Below are 24490 nucleotides of genomic sequence, written 5' to 3'. Positions count from 1 at the left end.
CTCATCTTTGTTTCTCCACACCCTCCTCCTGCCAGCTCACCACACCTGTGTCACATCACTGCTAATTATCTTCTGTGTATTTAAACCCTTTGAGTTGTGTGTTCTGTGCATGTTCGTTGATGTTCTGTCTCCGTTCCAGCTCACGTATCCTAGTTCCTAGCCAGAGTTCTTTGTTGCCGACCGTGCCTGTTGTTCTCGACCTTGCCTTTGTCTCAGCCCTTGTGACTCTGTTTGCCGTGCTTAGACCTTAGCCTGTATTTATGACGGCGCCCTTGCTTTACACCTGCCTGTACCTTCACCTTGCTGACTGCCTTTTTGTGTACCAGACTCACTGCCTGAAATTTCGATAAAGCCTTTTATATCCTGCCACCCGCTTGTGAGTCTGCATTGTGACTCCTACCACCTGCTGTGCTCAGCTTCCCTGAGAATCATGACATAAGTACCAGTTTGGTTTGATCATCACTGACTTCCTGGGACACAGATTCACCAAGGACGGGGCTGTGTCACTCCCATCTACGGTGGATGCGGACCTAACCTTTCCATGGCCAGTCATGGTACAGGCCCTGCAGGAGTTTTTGGAAATAGTGAACTTTTACCACTGCTTCATTCCCAAGGCTGCCATGGTTATGCACCCCCTTTATGAGGCCCTGAATGGGAAAGTGCCTAGGCACCTGGTGGACTGGCCCACTGAGAGAGACACAGCATTCATGGATGCCAAAGCTGCCACTTTCTTTAGTCAGCATTTCCATCCCAGCAAGCGCAAGTATAACACTTTTGACGGGAGCTGCTTGCTCTTCACCTCGCCATTTGACACTTTTGTTTTTGGAGGGCCAGTCGTTTACAGCTTTTGTCGACCACAAACTATTGACTTTTGCTATGACTAAAGTGTCTGAACCCTGGTCCACCCACCAACAGTGACAGCTTGCTTATATCTCAGTTTATTGTTTTGCTTTGTTTACTATTTAGTCACTGGTTTCTTTCGGCACCTCATCATTTAGTTTGCAGTCATTCAGTTTTTAATTGCTTATTCCTTATGTTACACTTTTGTCACTGGTTCATTCTTTGCTTATCATTTATTGTGCAGTTTGTATTTGTTCACTCTGGGTCTTTTAAGTTACTTTAGTCTTAGTTTAGTTCTGTTTATCGCATTTGTTGTTTAGTGCTTAGTCACAGGTTTTTGTTATTTTTAATCTTCAGTATTGCTCACTGGATTACGCTCCCTTTGTCATTTTTTCCATTCTCGGTTTATCAGCTATCTTGTTTTATTAATTGCACGATTCCGTAGTCACCAGTTTTGTTTTGTCTCGGTTTGCATATCGTTTGTTCTGCCAGGTTGTGTTTTTATTATTTCTCATTAGTTATCAATCAATCAATCAACTTTTTTCTTGTATAGCGCCAAATCACAACAAACAGTTGCCCCAAGGCGCTCCACATTGCAAGGCAAGGCCATACAATAATTATGAAACACAGTCTACGTCTAAAGCAACATAACCAAGGGAATAACCACAACCACATAATCATGTGGTTGTGGTTGTTATAATCATCTGTTTATTTTTGCAGTTCTCGTGGTCACGCTCTGTCTGGTCTCGTTAATATATTATTCGGTCCTTAAATTCCATTTTAGCTCTGCTCATAGTTCTCTGTTTACCTTCATGCCCATCCGAGTATGTTCCCACTCCTCATCACTGCACCTGCCATAGTGTCTTTGTCTCACACTTTTATTCTGTCTGGTTTGAGTTTTCATTCACTCCCGCTCTTGCACCTGCTCACGTGTCTTTGTCTCTTTCATCACTCCACTCTGTGCTTTCCTTCACTATCTTGCACTGTGCTCAATCTTTGTCTTCCCCAGTCATGCCCTGTTCCAGAGAGTTCCACACACCTGCTTCACATCACCCTGATTAGTTTGCTCCTTATTTAAGCCCTCACAGTTCCACAGCTCAATGCCCGATTATTGATTTTGTTCAGTCTCTCGCCTTTAGTTCATGTCTTGTTTGCTTCTTAGTGTTTTGACCTTGCTTGTTTGCGCCAACCTCCACCTTGCCTTAATCCTAAACTCAGCTTGTATTTTGACTCTGCCTCTGTTTTTGCCTGTGATACTCCTCGACGCCATTGGTATGACCTCAGCTTGTATTTTTGACCACGTCCCAGCCTGTACACTGTCTGATACCTTTGCCTCATTATCTGATTACCCGTGTACTGACTCTGCTGCCTGGTTACCAGATAAAACCTTTTATTCATCACAACCATGTTGTGTGGGCTGCCAGAAGAGGAGGTACTGCTGGCCCACCACCAGAGGGCGCCCTGTCTGGAGTGCGGGCTCCAGGCACCAGAGGGCGCAGCCGCCTCACAGGAGCAGCCAGGGTGACAGCTGTCACGCATCACCTGCAACAGCTGTTACCAATCATCCGATCAGCAGGGGTACATCAGCAGGATGACGTCTGCACCTCTTTGCCGAGATATCGTTCTACCTGGAAGGTAACGTACTCAGCTAACTGTGAGACACTAACCTTTTGTGACTTTGTGCGTTGTTTAGCAGACTCCTTTTCCCTGAGAGGTGGAGGTAGTTTTCCTACCGTGCGGATTGCTGGGTGCAAACGCGCCCACAGTTAATTGTTTCTTTGTTCCTCGCCAGCAGTACCAGGTCCGACACGCGGAGGCAGTGGCCACCTGGGAGTTCGGGACTTGGCGGCTCCAGTATTCCCGGGGTCTGGTGGCGGAGGAAATCGTGTGGTTCCGGTTCTGCTTTGGACAGACGTCTCCTATCTTCGAGCCTGCCCACACCACACCTTTTTGTGAATTGACTTTGTCTATTGTTGCAATCTGTTGTATTAGTTGTGCCCATTCACAACAGAAAAGTGTTGTTATTTGACCTACTCCATTGTCCGTTCATTTGCGCCCCCTGTTGTGGGTCCGTGTACCTACACTTTCCCAACAGGATATCTCGGCCAACGTCATGGACTCCGAGGGGCGTCAACCGGCTGTTGAACGGCCAATGGAAGAGCAGGACGCACAGGCGTCCGCAGGAGGAATGATCGGTGAGTTGCAGCGAATCCTCACCGCCTTCACGGCTCGGTTGGATCTAATGACCGAGCAGAACGTCCTCCTTAACCGCAGGGTGGAGGCTCTCGCCGCGCAGGTGGAAGCGCACCCTCAGGGCGCTGCTGCGGCTCTCCCTCCTGTCGACCCTGTGCGTAACAGTGACGTTCCACAGGTCGTTCAACGACCCCTCCCACCTTCCCCGGAAGCATACATAAGCCCTCCAGAGCCATACGGAGGTTGTGTGGAGACGTGCGCGGACTTCCTTATGCAGTGTTCGCTCGTCTTCGCACAACGTCCTGTCATGTACGCGACTGATGCCAGCAAGATAGCTTATGTAATAAATCTGCTTCGAGGTGAGGCACGTGCTTGGGCTACAGTGCTCTGGGAGCAGAATTCACGGCTCCTTCAGACATATGATGGGTTTGTGAGGGAGTTCAGAACAGTGTTCGATCACCCAAATAGAGGAGAGACCGCTTCAGCCGTGCTGCTGTCAATGAGACAGGGGCGCCGGAGTGCAGCTGCCTATGCAGTCGACTTCCGCATCGCGGCTGCGAGGTCCGGCTGGAATAGCACTGCCCTCCGCGCCGCCTTCGTAAATGGACTGTCGTTGGTCCTAAAGGAGCACCTGATGGCTAAGGACGAACCGCGGGATTTAGATGGGCTTATTGATCTGGTTATACGATTAGACAATCGGTTAGAAGAACGCCGTCGGGAACGAGACGAAGGGCGTGGCCAGGCACGCGCCGTCCCTCTCCCTTCCGGTTCCGACCGAGTTCCACCCTCCCCACGCTCCACGGCCCCTACGCTCCGTGTGGTTACAGCTCCCCCTGCTGACGAAGCTATGGACACGAGCAGGGCCACATTTAGGGCACCAGATAGACAGAGGAGGCTGGCCCGCGGAGCGTGTTTTGTTTGTGGCTCGATAGAGCATCAGGTAAGAGACTGCCCCGAGCGGTTAAACACCAACGCCCGCCCCTAGAAACTGGGCTAGGGGTGGGCCGAGACATTCAAGTGGGACACACCCATATTGCCACACGACTCCCAGTTACAATCCTTTATGAGGATTTAACCCTGAAGGCCCCAGCACTGGTGGACACGGGCTCTGAGGGGAATCTGTTAGACAGCAGATGGGCCAGGGAGATAGGGCTCCCTCTGGTGGCGCTTACCTCGCCTGTGCAGGTGCGAGCACTAGATGGCTCCCTACTCCCTCCAATCACACATAAGACACCACCAGTAACTCTGGTGGTGTCCGGAAATCACCTGGAGGAGATCGAGTTTTTTGTGACTCCTGCCACCTCCCGTGTGATTCTAGGGTTCCCCTGGATGTTAAAACACAATCCCCGGATCGATTGGCCGTCCGGGGTAGTGGTTCAGTGGAGCGAGACCTGCCATCGGGTATGTTTAGGTTCCTCGGTTCCTCCTGGTTCCCAGGCTAAGGAGGAGGTCAGAGTCCCGCCCAATCTAGGGACGGTGCCGGTGGAGTACTATGACCTTGTGGATGTGTTCAGTAAGGATCTGGCGCTCACCCTTCCCCCCCACCGTCCGTACAATTGTGCCATTGATTTGGTACCAGGCTTTGAGTTCCCGTTCAGCAGGCTGTACAACCTCTCACGACCTGAGCGCGAATCAATGGAGACCTACATCCGGGACTCTTTAGCTGCCGGGTTGATCCGGAATTCCACTTCCCCGATGGGTGCAGGTTTCTTTTTTGTGGGAAAAAAGGATGGCGGACTACGTCCATGCATTGATTACAGGGGGCTGAACGAAATCACGGTTCGTAACCGATACCCATTGCCCTTGTTGGATTCAGTGTTCACGCCCCTGCATGGAGCCCAAATGTTCACCAAGCTAGATCTCAGGAATGCGTATCACTTGGTTCGGATCCGGAAGGGAGACGAGTGGAAGACGGCATTTAACACCCCGTTAGGTCACTTTGAGTACCTGGTCATGCCGTTCGGTCTTACAAATGCCCCCGCGACGTTCCAAGCATTGGTTAATGATGTCTTGCGGAATTTCCTGCACCGATTCGTCTTCGTATATCTGGATGATATACTCATCTTTTCCCCGGATCCTGAGACCCATGTCCGGCATGTACGTCAGGTCCTGCAGCGGTTGTTGGAGAACCGGCTGTTTGTGAAGGGCGAGAAGTGCGAGTTCCACCGCACTTCTTTGTCCTTCCTGGGGTTTATCATCTCCCCTAACTCCGTCGCTCCTGATCCGGCCAAGGTCACGGCGGTGAGAGACTGGCCCCAACCCACCAGCCGTAGGAAACTGCAACAGTTCCTCGGATTTGCTAATTTCTACAGGAGGTTCATTAAGGGCTACAGTCAGGTAGTTAGCCCCCTGACAGCCCTGACCTCCCCAAAAGTCCCCTTCACCTGGTCGGATCGTTGCGATGCCACGTTCAAGGAGTTGAAACGGCGCTTCTCGTCTGCACCCGTTCTGGTGCAGCCCGATCCTAGTCGCCAGTTAGTGGTTGAAGTGGACGCCTCGGACTCAGGGATAGGAGCTGTGCTTTCCCAGAGCGGGAAGACCGATAAGGTCCTTCACCCGTGTGCCTATTTTTCCCGCAGGTTGACCCCGGCCGAACGGAACTATGACGTCGGCAATCGAGAACTCCTTGCGGTGAAAGAGGCTCTAGAAGAGTGGAGACATCTGTTGGAGGGAACGTCCGTGCCATTCACCGGAACCTGGAGTATATCAGGAGTGAGTCTCTCATCCGGGTATCATCCCCGGACCAACGGGGCCAATCAGGAGGTGGAGCAGGCCCTGCGTTGCGTGACAGCCGCGCACCTGGCGGCCTGGAGTACCCATCTGGCCTGGATCGAGTATGCCCATAACAGCCAGGTGTCGTCAGCCACCGGCCTCTCCCGTTTCGAGGTGTGTCTGGGGTACCAACCTCCTTTGTTTCCGGTGGTCGAGGGAGAGGTTGGTGTGCCCTCAGTCCAGGCCCACCTGCGGAAGTGCCGTCGGGTGTGGCGTGCCGCCCGTTCTGCTTTGCTGAGGGCCCGGATGAGGACGAAGGCCCATGCAGACCGTCGGCGGACCCCGGCCCCTAAGTATCGTCCTGGGCAGGAAGTGTGGTGAGGCTTCAGCTTCCGGCCTCACTGCGGATCCATCCCGTTTTCCATGTGTCCCGGATCAAGCCACGTCACACCTCACCCCTCTGTACTCCGGGTCCGGCACCACCTCCTGCCCGGATCATCGATGGCGAGCCGGCTTGGACTGTGCGCCGGCTTTTGGATGTCCGAAGGATGGGCCGGGGCTTCCAGTATTTGGTGGACTGGGAGGGGTACGGCCCCGAAGAACGCTCCTGGGTGAAGAGGAGCTTCATCCTGGACCCGGCCCTCCTGGCCGATTTCTACCGCCGCCACCCGGACAAGCCTGGTCGGGCGCCAGGAGGTGCCCGTTGGGGGGGGGGTCCTGTTGTGTGGGCCGCCAGAAGAGGAGGTACTGCTGGCCCACCACCAGAGGGCTCCCTGTCTGGAGTGCGGGCTCCAGGCACCAGAGGGCGCAGCCGCCTCACAGGAGCAGCCAGGGTGACAGCTGTCACGCATCACCTGCAACAGCTGTTACCAATCATCCAATCAGCAGGGGTACATCAGCAGGACGACGTCTCCACCTCTTTGCCGAGATATCGTTCTACCTGGAAGGTAACGTACTCAGCTAACTGTGAGACACTAACCTTTTGTGACTTTGTGCGTTGTTTAGCAGACTCCTTTTTCCACGAGAGGTGGAGGTAGTTTTCCTACCGTGCGGATTGCTGGGTGCAAACGCGCCCACAGTTAATTGTTTCTTTGTTCCTCGCCAGCAGTACCAGGTCCGACACGCGGAGGCAGTGGCCACCTGGGAGTTCGGGACTTGGCGGCTCCAGTATTCCCGGGGTCTGGTGGCGGAGGAAATCGTGTGGTTCCGGTTCTGCTTTGGACAGACATCTCCTATCTTCGAGCCTGCCCACACCACACCTTTTTGTGAATTGACTTTGTCTATTGTTGCAATCTGTTGTATTAGTTGTGCCCATTCACAACAGAAAAGTGTTGTTATTTGACCTACTCCATTGTCCATTCATTTGCGCCCCCTGTTGTGGGTCCGTGTACCTACACTTTCCCAACAAACCAGCCATGTCTGAGAGTCTGCATTGGTCTCCACCTGTTTCCTGTGTCAATCCATCACAAGCCCTGACATGTGGTCGACATAGGTGGTAAAGCTGAGTACATTTCAATCAATCAATCAATCAATTTTTTTATATAGCGCCAAATCACAACAAACAGTTGCCCCAAGGCGCTTTATATTGTAAGGCAAGGCCATACAATAATTATGTAAAACCCCAACAGTCAAAACGACCCCCTGTGAGCAAGCACTTGGCTACAGTGGGAAGGAAAAACTCCCTTTTAACAGGAAGAAACCTCCAGCAGAACCAGGCTCAGGGAGGGGCAGTCTTCTGCTGGGACTGGTTGGGGCTGAGGGAGAAAGTGGATCACCTCAAGCCAGCCCACCTGGATCTGGACAGACTCACGGAGCTTGCCCGTCCACCTTCACGGGGCGCTCCCCTCTACTTGGTCCAGACCCTCACAGGGGAGGCCTACAGTTCCCTTATACCAGTGGTCTCCAAACTATTCCAGAAAGGGCAGAGAGGGTGCAGGTTTTCTTTGCACCACTGACTCCAGCAGGTGATTTCACTGATGAACTCATCCCACCTGTTCAAAGGGATGTTAATCAGTGAAATCACCTGCTGAAGTCAGTGGCTGCAAAGAAAACCTGCACCCTCTCGGCCCTTTCTGGAATAGTTTGGAGACCACTGCCTTATACCATGGTGCTGGATTATTCGCCTGTCCGCTCAATAACATTTATTCTTTTCATTATGGTGAATTTGGGGGGGCAGAAACATATGTGGCAGACATTCAACACGTAATGGACAAAATTCACTATAGCAAATTTACAGGTCTCACACAGGAGCACCATAAAGATGTAACAAAATTAGTCAATTCTAGATCGGCTCACGCGGGCACCAAACTAAATGTAATGATAAGTAGTTAAACTCTCAAATTGAATTAGATTGGCCTAGGCCTCATTTAATGGGTCACCAAAATAATTAACAATTTTAGGATTTAATAATTATTATTTAATTAGGATAATTAATCCCCGGGGCACCACCTATTTCAAGCATAGGTACTTGTTGTGTGGGCCGCCAGAAGAGGAGGTACTGCTGGCCCACCACCAGAGGGCGCCCTGCCTGAAGTGCGGGCTTCAGGCACGAGGGGGCGCTGCCGCCTTACAGGAACAGCCGAGGTGACAGCTGTCACTCATCAACTATGACAGCTGTCACCAATCATCTGCACTTCACCCTGGATAAAAGCAGGATGACACCTCCACCACGTCGCCGAGATATCGTACTTCTTGGAGGTAACTTTCTCTGCCTGCGTATTGTACTAATTGATTTCAAGAGCTACTTTGTTGCAGCTGTCTACCCAGAGGACCGGCGTGGGCCGCGACTGTTTCGTTCTACGTCCCACCAGATAAGTGGTACTCAGACGCTGCACGAGTGTGTGTCAGAGGTGGAGGTGGAATTCCCACCGTTGTTGTTACGGGGTGTACACACACCCACATTTGACTGTCTTTGCTCTTCGCCAGCAGTACCAGATCCGACACGCTGAGACGGTGGCCACCTGGGGAATTCGGGACCTGGCGGCTCCAGTGTTCTTCGGGTTCGGTGGCGGTGGAAATCGTGTGGTTCCGGTTCATCTCCAGACGGACGTCTCCTATCGTCGAGCCTGCCCACACGACACCTTTATCCATTGTCTTGTATTTATTCTATAATCTGCTGTGTGTGGTTGTGACATTCACAACAGTAAAGTGTTCAAATTTAACTCCCTCTATTGTCCGTTCATTTGCGCCCCCTGTTGTGGATCCGTGTCACTACACTTTCCCAACATACTTTAAACATTCATTAATTTATCAGTCTCAAATTAATCAATCAGTCTCAATTTAATTAATCAGTCTCAGGTCTGAAAGTCTGAATTCTACGATATGATTGACCAAAGGTTTCCTTCTGAACACAAAATGAACCACAGCAGAAATATTTACAATTTATTTACAATTATACAAGAAATGAACAGTTTATTGCCATTTTTATGGACAGTGATTAAATAAGTTCATTTATGGACACAATTCTTACTAACTCATGAGACGTGAAAGAAACAGAGCTAAAGCTTAAAGACTTCAAGTAAATAAATCTGATTAGAATTTAGTGATGAAATTTGAAGCCAATTATTTTTAGGAAATTATTAAACAAACATATGAATATGTTTAAAAAAGAAGAAGCCACTTTGTACCCATTGACAACAAAACCCTTTTTCTGGAACCTTTAACTGGGTCACTTAGCTGATCCGTTGAAGAGGTGGGTTGGACGGCTCATCCGTCCAACATTGATGTAGGCTCTGCAGCATGCTCACCTGGGTCAGGGGTTAACTCAGTGGACTCCCCGGGTGATCCCAAAGTCTTGTGTCGGCTGGCTTTACCAACAGGATGTTTGCTTGCAGTCAGGTTGTCAGCTTGCTGGACCCCAGAGGTGGAAGGTGTTTTTATGAAAATGGTTTCTGGTAGCTTTTAAAAAGTTGGTTGGAGCCAGATTAAAAGTCTTTGTGAATTTAGAAAAAGTAAAAACTTTTTTAAAGCGTTGGAAAAATAGCAGACAGAAAAGGAAAGTCACTTTTCTGTAAATTCACTATTATTTTGAAAAGTTCAGCTCGCAAGTTCTCTAAAAAATTCAAAAGACTTGACGCATCAGTGTTAAAGCGTCAGGCTACTAACTTAAATTATCAGAGACTAGCAGTGAATGAATAGAGCCATGTGATAGCTTTAGCTTAGCTTAGCTTAGCATGGGGCCTTGTTGACAAAAAAAAATAAAATTAAGCGTTTAAGAAAGGAAGAGAGAGAGAGCGAGCAGAAGAGTTGCAAGAGCGGCCAGAGTGAGTGAAGAGAGGTTGAAGGGAGAAAGCAGAACTCTTTTCTAACTTTTTAAAAGGGGACTTACATCACCAAACTCCGCCCATTCAGGGTGTGTAATCTCACAGAAAACTTAATGTGTCAGAGAGGCAGACAAAAATTATTCAATTATTGAAACACATTAACTATTTTGGTACACTATTGTTCTAAGACACTCGAATGGATACACATTATTAATCGTCACTTAAACACATCCTTTGGATAAACAGAATACTTCTCCATCAACATATTGATAATGCAGAAAGATCACACTTAAACACACATCAGTTACAAGGAACACATGTCAATAAAATGGAATGATTATATGCAAAGCATTTTGTTTGATTAATCAATACAAACAAAATTAGACATTTTATGTATGATTAAGAATACTGATGCAATTCTTGTTATTTGAAACAAAAGGCCTTTTCCTTTGCTTAGACCTAAAGATAAAAGCTGATTGTCAAGACTCAACGTTTATGGTTGTCGTATCATGGAAAGGGTCTTCCTGCAGTCTTCAGGGGTTCTGGACTTGGCGTGAGGCCATTAAGGTGGGTTCTTCGGGCCTGGAAAATTTCAGATTCTGATGTGAAGCCATTATAATGTCATGTAATTCATAGTGACCGAAATTACCCGAAAAATAGGCAAGGGTTCCGCTTTGAAGAACTTTGAGTTACAGTTCTGTTTTTACTGTGAGCCACAGTGTGGGCCCATGGGGGATGTCTCCAGGCTTATCTTCAGCTCACCAGATTACTTAGGAATTTCTCAACTGAGAGTGAAAACCCAGTCTCTGTCTGCAGTTCAAAACTCAGGTTTTTGTTGAGACAGCATTAATGTATTTATTTAATTAGGGTGAATCAAGGCCATGCACTACATCACCATATCAAGTGTGTATCCTGTTTGGTACGTGGTAACATGCCCAGATGTGCAAAGCACATGCCAAATTGTCGCCCCTGGAGGTTAGAGTTTGTCCTTTGTTCTGCAGGTGTTAACACGCCAAGGTGTGCATGTTGATGTTTCCAGTCTCAGCTCCTGCGTGGGTAATGGCAATGTGTATTCCTGCTACGCATATAACCAGTGGTGGGCACAGTTCCGGTAATCCACTAACCGCTAATTATCAAAGCTAACGTTTTTTGTTAGCGGATTAGCTTTTCAGCTAACTTCAAAAACCATCAGCAGACCAATTACCTTCTCTTAAATTTAGTACTGATAACTTTTAGACTGCTAACGGTTTTTTTACATAGTTAAAAAAAAAAAGTCCCTTCAGCTGCTCCCTTGTTTGCACTCGGGGTCACCACAGCAAACCCAAGGTGGATCTGCATGTTGAATTGGCACAGGTTTTACGCCGGATGCCCTTCCTGACGCAACTCCACATTACATGGAGAAATGTGGCAGGGGTGGGATTTGAACCTGGAACCTTCTGCACTGAAACCAATGAAAAACATTTATAAACCCTGTTGGCTCCTGTCTGCTATGTACGAGGTCTGTTAGAAAAGAATCCGACCTTTTTTTTTTTTTTTTTTTTTTGCAAAAACTTGATGGACTTGAATCAAGCGTACTTGCATGAGCCAACCTTGAACCTTCGTGCGCATGCGTGAATTTTTTCACGCCTGTCAATTGCATCAATTGCTGGCAAGCAGCATTTGTGTGCGGTTTTGTGTAGTGCACTTGGCGGATTTTCATTGCAAGGAAAATGACGGAACGACTAGAGCAGCGCTACTGAATCAAATTTTGCCAGAAACTGGGTGACAGCCAGGTGGAAACCCTTCAGCCTCAGGGTGTATGGTTTTCTGAAGGGTGTAAAAAGCCATATTCATTGGTAAACAACTTGATAACAATTTTATCATATACAGTGGTCCCTCATTTATCGCGGGAGTTACATTCTAAAAATAACCCGCAATAGGCGAAATCCACAAATGCTATTTTTTACAATTATTATAGATGTTTTAAGGATGTAAAACCCCTCACTACACACTTTATACACTTTTCTCAAACAGGCATTATTAACATTTTCTCACTTTTCTCTCCTGTGTAAACACTCAAAGTTCAAACCTTAGTAGAAAAAAATAGAACATTTTCCTATAAATAATTATGATGGCTTTTAGAACTAACAAATTTAATTTTAACGATCAACCTACGAGGTTGGACACGTAAGAAATTATTAATAGTGACTCATCAGTATTTCACAGTTCCTCTGACCGCGCCTCTTTGTCGTGGCGCCGCTCCGCTGTCCGGATTGGCTGATTACTCGGGTGGTATGAAAAATATTACCCGTCCGCGAAAAGGCTGTATTGCTATTTATTCTTTAGTGTTTCTATATGATAATGATCTGGATTGTTTTTTCATGAAAATATTATTCATCATTGTACAACCTCAATTCCAATGAAGTTGGAACATTGTGTACAATGTAAATAAAACAGAATCCAATGATTTGCAAATCCTCTTCAACCTGTATTCAATCGAATACACCACAAAGACAAGATATTTAATGTTCAAACTGATCAACTTTATTGTTTTTGTGCAAATACTTTTTGAAATGGATGTCTGCAACACGCTTCAAAAAAGCTGGGACAGTGGCAACAAAAGACTGGGAAAGTTGATGAATGCTCAAAGAACACCTGTTTGGAACATTCCACAGGTGAACAGGTTAACTGGAAACAGGTGAATGTCATGATTAGGTATAAAAGGAGCATCCCCAAAAGGCTCAGCCGTTCACAAGCAAAGATGGGGTGAGGATCACCACTTTGTGAACAACTGTGTGAAATTTTAAATTTTTAGACCGCTAACATATTTTTTACAGGAGTGAGGAACAAAGCTCAATAGTTCCAAACATTTATGAAGTCTGATATTAAAGATTTGAGTACCTACATGTTAAATGTTTTGTAGTAGATGGTACAGTTCAGTCCTCTGCAAACAAAGGAAAGCTAATTCCATAAGAAACCACTTTATCCTCTGCAGGCACAGAAGAACCAGTCACAGGAAGAAAGAAAAAAAAAAAACATTTCTTTTGACCCCATACTGACTTGCTGGCAATATCACCCAAATCACCCAGAGGCATACAGTTTTAACTTATGGTTAACATTTTAACCAAATTAATTTCGGACAAGTTATTTAAATTAACATCACGTCTGAGGTTTTATAAAGTGAAAATATCAGATATATGTTTTAGTTTTAAAGTAATGCACTAATTTTGAAGGTTTTAGTGTGGACATGCTGTGTCCAGTGGATTATGGATAATCTCAGTACATTCACAACAGGAGAAATGCATTTGAGACGCTCTGATCAGGCTCCACACGGAAAACAGCATTAAACCCTTTATATATTGTGCCTAAAACTCTCGTGAATATATTCTCTGGGTTTATAGATGTTGTTATTGTGTTTGTTTTATGTAGTTGTAAAAATGCCAGAAGAAGCTCGGGTTGCTTCTCCATTATTTTCAAATGGAATCATTGTGAGCTGCAATCGCTTCCTGTTTGCTCTTTAATATTCTGCTTATGTCAAACGCTGTCTGTCGTCTGTGTTCCAGAGTAATATATATACACTCAACAAAAATATAAACGCAACACTTTTGGTTTTGCTCCCATTTTGTATGAGATGAACTCAAAGATCTAAAACTTTTTCCACATACACAATATCACCATTTCCCTCAAATACTGTTCACAAACCAGTCTAAATCTGTGATAGTGAGCACTTCTCCTTTGCTGAGATAATCCATCCCACCTCACAGGTGTGCCATACCAAGATGCTGATTAGACACCATGATTAGTGCACAATAAAAGGCCACTCTGAAAGGTGCAGTTTTGTTTTATTGGGGGGGGATCCCAGTCAGTATCTGGTGTGACCACCATTTGCCGCATGCAGTGCAACACATCTCCTTCGCATAGAGTTGATCAGGTTGTCAATTGTGGCCTGTGGAATGTTGGTCCACTCCTCTTCAATGGCTGTGCGAAGTTGCTGGATATTGGCAGGAACTGGTACACGCTGTAGTATACGCCAGTCCAGAGCATCCCAAACATGCTCAATGGGTGACATGTCCGGTGAGTATGCCGGCCATGCAAGAACTGGGACATTTTCAGCTTCCAAGAATTGTGTACAGATCCTTGCAACATGGGGCCGTGCATTATCCTGCTGCAACATGAGGTGATGTTCTTGGATGGCACAACAATGGGCCTCAGGATCTCATCACGGTATCTCTGTGCATTCAAAATGCCATCAATAAAATGCACCTGTGTTCTTCGTCCATAACAGACGCCTGCCCATACCATAACCCCACCACCACCATGGGCCACTCGATCCACAACATTGACATCAGAAAACCGCTCACCCACACGATGCCACACACACTGTCTGCCATCTGCCCTGAACAGTGTGAACCGGGATTCATCCGTGAAGAGAACACCTCTCCAACGTGCCAAACGCCAGCGAATGTGAGCATTTGCCCACTCAAGTCAGTTACGACGACGAACTGGAGTCAGGTCGAGACCCCGATGAGGACGACGAGCATGCAGATGAGCTTCCCTGAGACGGTTTCTGACAGTTTGTGCAGAAATTCTTTAGTTATGCAAACCGATTGTTTCAGCAGCTGTCCGAGTGGCTGGTCTCAGACGATCTTGGAGGTGAACATGCTGGATGTGGAGGTCCTGGGCTGGTGTGGTTACACGTGGTCTGCGGTTGTGAGGCTGGTTGGATGTACTGCCAAATTCTCTGAAACGCCTTTGGAGACGGCTTATGGTAGAGAAATGAACATTCAATACACGAGCAACAGCTCTGGTTGACATTCCTGCTGTCAGCATGCCAATTGCACGCTCCCTCAAATCTTGCGACATCTGTGGCATTGTGCTGTGTGATAAAACTGCACCTTTCAGAGTGGCCTTTTATTGTGGACAGTCTAAGGCACACCTGTGCACTAATCATGGTGTCTAATCAGCATCTTGATATGGCACACCTGTGAGGTGGGATGGATTATCTCAGCAAAGGAGAAGTGCTCACTATCACAGATTTAGACTGGTTTGTGAACAATATTTGAGGGAAATGGTGATATTGTGTATGTGGAAAAAGTTTTAGATCTTTGAGTCAATCTCATACAAAATGGGAGCAAAACCAAAAGTGTTGCGTTTATATTTTTGTTGAGGATGTCTGAAATTCAGTTTTCGTTTATTAAATTCCACGCAGCTTAAACATAGCAGACACGGATTATTTATTTGGAATATTTGTTTTGGCAAGTTTTCACGGTCTCTACTGCCATCTACTGGCCAGTAGTGTTCATGGCAGTATTCACCCTAAGTATTGAGATATCCCATAATCCTTTGCACGCCAGAGAGTTGTTGCAGCCTTTTGCTGCAGCTGATGAAAAGAAATAAAAATGTACATTTTGGTTGTATAATGTTCATTTACAATTGTGTTTTCTCTCTGTGCTGTTTAAACCACAGCAACTCTCTGGTGCGCAAAGGATTCTGGGTTACGGCCTGAGCATCTGGGTGCCAGTAGATAGCAATGTTCTATTTATTTTGACCCCGGTTATATCAGACTGTTGTCTAATCACAACCTGAGTTTTGGCTTTTGCAAATGGCTTTTTTTTTTTTTTTTTTTACAAAAAAAAGGTACATTTTACAAAAGCACATTTATATGTAAACACCAATACACACCTCACATTAACATGTTGGTTTTTACATAGAATGAATGAGTCAACCAATCAGTGTTAGCGGAGGCTCATTTCACCCATAATCCCTTTGGCATCGTCAGAGGACTCATTGTTTTCCCTTACCAGGAAGGGGTTACAGCAAGATTCTGCACCTGCACAATTGCAGTAGGACGTGCAGGAGAGTTGGTTCTTGTGACAGGTGCAGCTTGCTGTGCTGCAGGCTCTGCCCTCTGATTTGCAACCACAACTGAGTACAACCCCTGGCAAAAATTATGGAATCACCGGCCTCGGAGGATGTTCATTCAGTTGTTTAATTTTGTAGAAAAAAGCAGATCACAGACATGACACAAAACTAAAGTCATTTCAAATGGCAACTTTCTGGCTTTAAGAAACACTATAAGAAATCAAGAAAAAAAGATTGTGGCAGTCAGTAACGGTTACTTTTTAGACCAAGCAGAGGAAAAAAATATGGACTCACTCAATTCTGAGGAATAAATTATGGAATCACCCTGTAAATTTTCATCCCCAAAACTAACACCTGCATCAAATCACATCTGCTTGTTAGTCTGCATCTAAAAAGGAGTGATCACACCTTGGAGAGCTGTTGCACCAAGTGGACTGACATGAATCATGGCTCCAACACGAGAGATGTCGTTGAAACAAAGGAGAGAATTATCAAACTCTTAAAAGAGGGTAAATCATCACGCAATGTTGCAAAAGATGTTGGTTGTTCACAGTCAGCTGTGTCTAAACTCTGGACCAAATACAAACAACATGGGAAGGTTGTTAAAGGCAAACATACTGGTAGACCAAGGAAGACATCAAAGCGTCAAGACAGAAAACTTAAAGCAATATGTCTCAAAAATCGAAAATGCACAACAAAACAAATGAGGAACGAATGGGAGGAAACTGGAGTCAACATCTGTGACCAAACTGTAAGAAACCGCCTAAAGGAAATGGGATTTACATACAGAAAAGCTAAACGAAAGCCATCATTAACACCTAAACAGAAAAAAACAAAGTTACAATGGGCTAAAGAAAAGCAATCGTGGACTGTGGATGACTGGATGAAAGTCATATTCAGTGATGAATCTCGAATATGCATTGGGCAAGGTGATGATGCAGGAACTTTTGTTTGGTGCCGTTCCAATGAGATTTATAAAGATGACTGCCTAAAGGCACTGGGGAGATGGCTGTCATTACATCATCAATAAATGCACAAGTTTACGTTGATATTTTGGACACTTTTTCTGATGTTTAAGGATGATGAAATCATTTTTCAAGAAGATAATGCATCTTGCCATAGAGCAAAACTGTGAAAACATTCCTTGCAAAAAGGACACATAGGGTCATTTTCATGACATAGGGTTAATGTCAATGAGCAGATGTGATTTGATGCAGGTGTTAGTTTTGGGGATGGAAATTTACAGGGTGATTCCATAATTTATTCCTCAGAATTGAGTGAGTCCATATTTTTTTCCTCTGCTTGGTCTAAAAAAGTAACCATTACTGACTGCCACAATCTTTTTTTTCTTGATTTCTTATAGTGTTTCTTAAAGCCAGAAAGTTGCCATTTGAAATGACTTTAGTTTTGTGTCATGTCTGTGATCTGCTTTTTTTCAACAAAATTAAACAACTGAATGAACATCCTCCGAGGCCGGTGATTCCATAATTTTTGCCAGGGGTTGTACATTGAGGAGCTCAGGTGGAGCTGCTGGTCCTTGTGCAACTGATGGTGAAGGTGTGCCAAACTGTTTCACGCTGTTTTTCCATAATTTGACCAAATTCACACTATGTGTGAAGTGGCCCTAACTTTTGACCCCTGTACAAACTGACACTGACCTTTGTCTCCATTCTTGCTGTTTTATCACATAACTCCATAGAATTCAGTCACACTTTACCTTTTCGGAATCTTTATGATCAGACAAATAATGTGGAATAGTTTTTATTTTGATTGGAACATTTTTAAATTTTAACCCTTGTGTAATTCTTCAATTGACCCCTACTTGGCTGCCTATTGAAAATTCAAGCAGCCAGTCGTTTTTTTCAAAAGAGTAATGTCTAAGGAGTATTTGTGCCAAATTTGCTGCTTCTATCACCATTTGAAGGATTGTTTCAGTTATCTGCTGCACTACTACAGCAAGGAGGAGTTCAAGGCCTGCTGTGGTGCTGTAGACCTTTTTGAGCTATTCATGGAAAATAATCTTGGAGAGGTCTTTTCAGAGTGTTACTCTCCTGAAGATCCTCATCACCACACCCATGACTACTGCAGAAGCTGAGAGGTGCTTCTCCACCTTGAAAAGAATCAAAACATTTCTCAGAAACACCATGGACCAGGATAGAAATGAAAAGAAACTGCTGAAGGAGATGATGGATGTTTTAGGGTTATTGAAACTTTGCAGTCCAGAAAGAAAGGAGGGCAAAATTTCTGTTCAAATAATGTCTCAAATAGTGTTGGGCAGCAATAAAGTAGGTTGTGTTGTGATTTTGATTTGTCTTTAGTTTGTTCTTTTGTTGCTCCCATATTGTTGTGTGTTGGGGGGGGGGTTTGGCTGGACATTTTGGTGTTCTTTTCTTTTCTTTGCTCTCCAGGTGGTATGCAAACTGATTTATTGTCTGTGGAGAAGGTGCTGGCAGAAGAGTCCTTCGCCCTCATCAACGTGATGTGCAGCACCTGTGGATGGTGCTCACGTGCAACCTTAAAGACTTTCAGCTGAAGCAGATAATGAGATGGCGTTCTGCATTTAAGCCATGTGTGATTCAAGCAGAATTGCCGGGAACTCGACTTTGTGATGTTCGTTTGTGAGATGCTGAGGACCGCGCCTGGGTTTGACACATCGTGCCTGTGAAGGAGGACGGGTGAGGGACACATGCTGTCAGCACACATCAGAGGTGATTTGATTGTCTGAATAATTGTTAACAGTAACTTGGTATTTTGTTATGCAGTATATGTGAATATTGATGAGAATTGTGCAGCTCGCTTCTCACGGCCGTGGCATGCGGACTGATGATCCTCCACCTGTTGTGAGAAGCTGCTCATTTATATAAAGCTTAAATTCAGACCTGAATGTGTTGCTGATAGTGTGTGCCTTTGAAGGATATTAGTTGTAGCTGCTGACTTACCTCACCTTTTCTATCCTTCGCAGAGTCGGTTTGTCGTGTCCACCTGGGGGGTGTTTGGCGGTGAACGTGGGTCCAGAAGCGCCGGGTTTCGATCCTTTTGGGCGCTGGAGAGCGTGCCGTCCTTCACTCTGCCAGACTGACGCAGTTTACGTTTGTACACTTTGTATTGCACAGAAGGGGGAAAAAATAAAATTGTTTTGTTTTTGGAACCGCTTTCTGGTTGTTTTGGCGCTGGGTTCCGTCAGACGCAGGTCCGCTCCTCAACCCGCGTCGACACATAACACATATGAAGTGTTTATATTTTGTTTCCTCCAAATGTGCTCACCCCCCCCCCCCCCCTTAAAATTTTTAGCACCAGCCGCCACTGTTTAAATATATGTAAAATACTAACAGGTCTCCTTTTTGCTTAATAATCCCTAAAATACTGAATTAAATCCCTTCACATCATATTAATAGTGGTTAATGAAACAATAAGGAAATGATGGTGGATATTCCATTCCAATTTTTTGGAAGGGTATGTTGTAATATATGTCCCCCTCAATACCAATATAATCAGTACAAAGCAGTAACTTGGTGGTATTTCCAGGTGAGATTCCATCCATTATTTTACTGCACCCTGATAAATGTTAGCAGCTGGGTACTTTTTGAGCATCCCCAATAATTTTAAAAATTATGCCAAAACAATTGTGCTATAACAATCACCCAAATAATAAGTCCCACAAAAGTACATCAAAATTATGCCTATTGTAAGATTTTGGCCTCCATCTATGTAGTCTGTATATTATATCCACCGAAAATATAATCTGGATTATTCCTTTGTCTAATGTGGGTACCTAAGATAATATTTATATGTTCTATTTTACTTCAATTGCATCTGCTAGTTATCTATTCTTCAATAACTTCACCCCATTCTCCTTCCTGTTTTTGCAATATCAATTAAATGTTCCCTTACTGTATATATTTGACATATCTATATCATTTTGTGGACCCAATTTGCAGCAATTAAATGTATAAATAATTACTTAATTCTCCCATTTGCTGTCCTGACCCAAATTGGCTGATTTGTCATTATTAAAATTAGTATGGGTGCACTTATCACAGTTCCAGTAGCACCTGAATCACATAAGTAGGGTACAATTGTCCCTCTAACTTGTAAATGAATCATTGGCTTTGTGTCAGTCCCATAAAACATCATCCAACTCCAGCACCTCCAGTTCATTCTCCATACAACTTACAGTGTCTTTTCCAGGCCTAGTCATGCAGCATTTACCTCCAGGATTTGAACAACAATCTTGGGCCCAATGTCCCATTTTCCCACAATGAAAACACCTATTCCGGTCTCCCCCACTTCTCTGCCTTTGCTGCATGCCGCCTCTTTGACCTCTAAATCATCCCTCGATCACTTCATCTATTCGTATACATCACTGAGTCCACTACCAGTATGTTGGATTTGTCCTTTTTACCTGCATTTTGTTGGTGAACTTTTTCTGCATGTTTTGCATAATTCACATAGTCAGTGAGACTGCAGGTGGGCAACGTAATCATATATTTTGCAAAATGCATTGTCAAAGGTGCAGAGGTGGTCATTCTGGGATTTGGGATTTTCTCAGCCAATATAGTGCAGGCAGTCACTTATCATTTAGGATCAAAGTCATATTTGGTTTTCCTTTTTTTTTTCTTCAGTTTTTTCACATTTTTTTTCACTTTTTTATTCATGTATTTTACATGAATAAATAACTGAACAATAACAATCCACTTTAATCTGCACTTTTCAAGGTCCTTGTGCAACATCTGTAACCATGTGCAATATTTCCCGTGCAATATTATTCCACAGTTGTAAATAATTCTTGTTTTACATTTTACTTTGGTCCACATTTACTTAGTTGTACATATATTTAAATAATTTATTGTTAATATTCATTATCTTTTATTTGGCTAACAATTACTCTCACCTTGGAAAAGCACCTTTTGGAGCTGCACTCAAATCTTGTTGCAATGCAAATTACAATGACAATAAAGGCGATTCTGATTCTGATATCACCTGTTAATTCTAACTTCCGTTTTTCACATTAACTGTAACATGAACCCATTTTGCATCACTTAAAGCATAAGATTATTCCAGTAGTGTAGTTCAACTGACAGTGGGGAGGTTTCCCACCCACTGCTTCCACCAACTGAACAATCTTCGTTCACACATAACCATTCACTCACATTTGGTTTTGTTTTTCTCTTTTTCTCTTTTTATTTTTGTATTTTATTTATTTATTTATTTATTTATTTATTTATTTATTTATTTATTTATTTTTAGTGTTCTTATTTAACCAGTATTAATTTTCTTTGGAGTCCCTGACTCTCAGCTTTTTACATGTGACACAGAGTTATCTTTTCAAAACCTACTCACTTTGTTTTTTCCTAGTGACCCAGTCACATTTCAGAGTCCCCGACTCTTATTTTTCTCTCTTTTTGTGTCTTATACTCATCATGGTTGTCTCATATGATGCCTTGGTATGTCATCATTCTCACAGGACTGCTTCAAGATCAACCAACTGGCCTCAAACACTCAATTCAGAGTGGAGGTCTTCCCCGAGTCCCAGACTCAACGGTGCACAGCTTTCAGTTTGACACCGAATCTGTCCCCAGTCCTGGAGAGGTCTTGACATCTGGCTGTCGAAGGACCAAAATACATTAGGAAAATGACCTAAAAACTCTCTGACACAGACAACAAATGAGACACCAGAGGAAGTAGGTTTCAGTTTCTAAGATCTTTTGTTATTTAATGCTTTAACGGTAGATGTCATACAGAGTGTAGGCCTGAAGACAAAATTCAAGTACATTCAGTTTTCATGTCACTTATATGCAGTCCCAAGGTGTTTCAAGTCCATTCAGTGAAATCATTTGACAGTATAAGACAGTCAGTCTCAAAGTCATTTCCGACTGACGTTCATCATACACTGATGAAATAATGTCTTGTCTCATCGCATAAGACAATAAGTCTCATAGACGTTTCTGCTTCTCCCTTCATCATGCACTGATTAACGAATGTCTTGCAATTTCAATTTCAATTTCTTTTCCTTTATATAGTGTCAAATCACAACAGAGTTGCCTCAAGGCGCTTCACACAAGTAAGGTCTAACCTTACCAACCCCCAGAGCAACAGTGGTAAGGAATAACTCCCTCTGAGGAAGAAACCTCAAGCAGACCAGACTCAAAGGGGTGACCCTCTGCTTGGGCCATGCTACAAAAATAAATTACAGAACAATTCACGGACGAATATACAAGAATTGCTGTTGGTGCACAGGACAGGAGGGTCGCCAACACAAATACATCTCCCATCTCTGGATGGAGCTGCACCTTAAACAGAGAGAAAAAAACAGAATCAGGCATTCAGAAAGACAAAAAATACTGTATAATTTGCCAGAATTAATTAACAAGAAAAACAGAAGAAATACTAAGGTGATCACCGGCCGCTAGCCCTAAGGTTCACTAAAAGACCCAGAATTTAGGTAAAGTTGAGGCCGTGGTCCACTCCAATTACTAATAACATGAATTAAAAGAGTAAAAAGGATAAAACAAAACTACCAGTATGCTAGCCATATGAAAGGGAAAGACGTGCGTCTTCATTCTGGACTTGAAAGTCTCCACAGAATCTGATTGTTTTATTGACGCAGGGAGACCATTCCACAGAACAGGGGCATGATAAGAGAAAGCTCTGTGACCCGCAGACTTCTTATTCACCCTAGGGACACAAAGTAGTCCTGCACCTGAGAATGTAAAGCCCGGGCCGGTGCGTAAGGTTTAATTAGGTCAGCTAGGTAGGGAGGTGCCAGGCCATGAATAATTTATAGGTTAGTAGCAGAACCTTTAAAATCTGATCTCACTGGGACAGGAAGCCAGTGAAGAGACACCCAAAATGGGTGTAATGTGGTCAAACTTTCTGCTTTCGTGTCAAAAGTCTGGCTGCAGCATTTTGAACCAATTGGAGAGCCCTAATGCTAGAAAGCGGTAAACCAGAAAATAGAACATTGCAGTAGTCCAATCTAGAAGAGATCAACGCATGGATCAGGGTCTCAGCATCAGCCATAGACAGGAGTGGGACGACTCTCCAATATATTTCGCAGGTGGAAGAAAGCAGTCCTAGTAATATTTCTAATATGGAGGCCAAAGGACAACGAAGGATCAAAAATTACCCCAAGGTTGCTCACTTTGTCAGTGTGATGTATGACACACGAGCCTAGGCTGAGTGTTAACTGGTCAAATTGATGCCAATGTCTCACTGGACCAGAACCATCATTTCAGTCTTATCAGAGTTTAAAAGTAGGAAGTTCTAGACATCCAACTTTTCACTGATGCAAGGCAATCTTCTAAGGATTTTATGTGAACGAAATTACCAGCAGTTATCGGCATATATAACTGAGTATCATCTGCATAGCAGTGAAAGGTAATCCCCAAACGCCTCTTGCCTCATCAATCTTATCTATTCTCTGCTTCCCTCATCCATGGCATTGTTCTGCAATGCAAGCTTTAACACATAAAACGTCAATACACTGAGTGTAAAATGCTATCACAGCAAACTTGTTACAGCAGTAATAAAATGGCAATCTATTAGTCGCAATCAATTATTAAGATGGTAATTATAATGATAATATAAATGACAGACCTTTAACAACATTAACTTTTATATCATTTTTTATAAATTGTGCTCAATGTATTTATCTAAGAAAGCATCACATGTAATGGAATTTTGAAACAAAATTAGTAAACCATCAAGAATAATGTTACTTATATGTATATACGTATATGTTTGCCATCCACTGAATGAGGCACAACAAAAAATGTATTTACTTTTCAACGCCACGCTAAAAATTAAATGATTGTAATTCTACAAATGACCTGTGGAGGGAAGCAAAGCATCATTTCTGTCACCCAGCCTGCTGCAGAGTCGCCACAGAAGAAGAACAATAATATCATGCACTTGAGTTTGTTTTAGTTTGTGATCACGTCACTGATTAATCAGATTTTTTTTTGGAATATCATCTGCTGCTACACTAGGAATAAACCACATGGCGATTCTGTCAGTACACAGCGGGGCCAGGTAGGTAGTGATTCTGGACTTGTTCGTCTGAATCTCAAGGCGTGACTAAATCAATGTGTAAATTGTTTGAGGTAGCTGAGGTAGTTACAGTGGTCAAACTAGCTGTCTGACATGATTGCCTAAGTAACTACATTTCGTTCATTCGTATCACTGACTAAAACTACCACGAGTGAAGACTTGTGGACCGGCGGCTAACCGTTTAGCTAGCCGTGTCGCTATAATTCTTTGCCAGTTTCCCTGAACGTCACGTGACCACCGAAGGCCCAAGGAAGCGGTCAGCGACTTGATCAAAAAGATTAAAAATATCTCCAAAAACCACATTGGAAATCAGTGTAACTCATATTTTATAACTGATGTTCAATAAAACGACAAATGTTGTAGAATGGCGTGTTTTCATTTTACATAAGTCACTTGATGTTGCACGTATGCTGCGTTCCTGGCAGTATGTAAAGTCGGAAATGACGAGATCCAACTCAGACGCTCCAGCATCAGAATTTCTGTCATTGCACAGAGTACAACGAATGGCTGTCGCGGTGACAACTAAACAAAAACAAAATTGGTGTGTGTGTGTATGTGTATATATATATATATATATATATATATTATATATA

The sequence above is a fragment of the Thalassophryne amazonica genome, chromosome 2 (genome assembly GCF_902500255.1).
Source record: "Thalassophryne amazonica chromosome 2, fThaAma1.1, whole genome shotgun sequence".
Classification (NCBI taxonomy): Eukaryota; Metazoa; Chordata; class Actinopteri; order Batrachoidiformes; family Batrachoididae; genus Thalassophryne; species Thalassophryne amazonica.
This window is presented reverse-complemented; position numbering follows the sequence as displayed.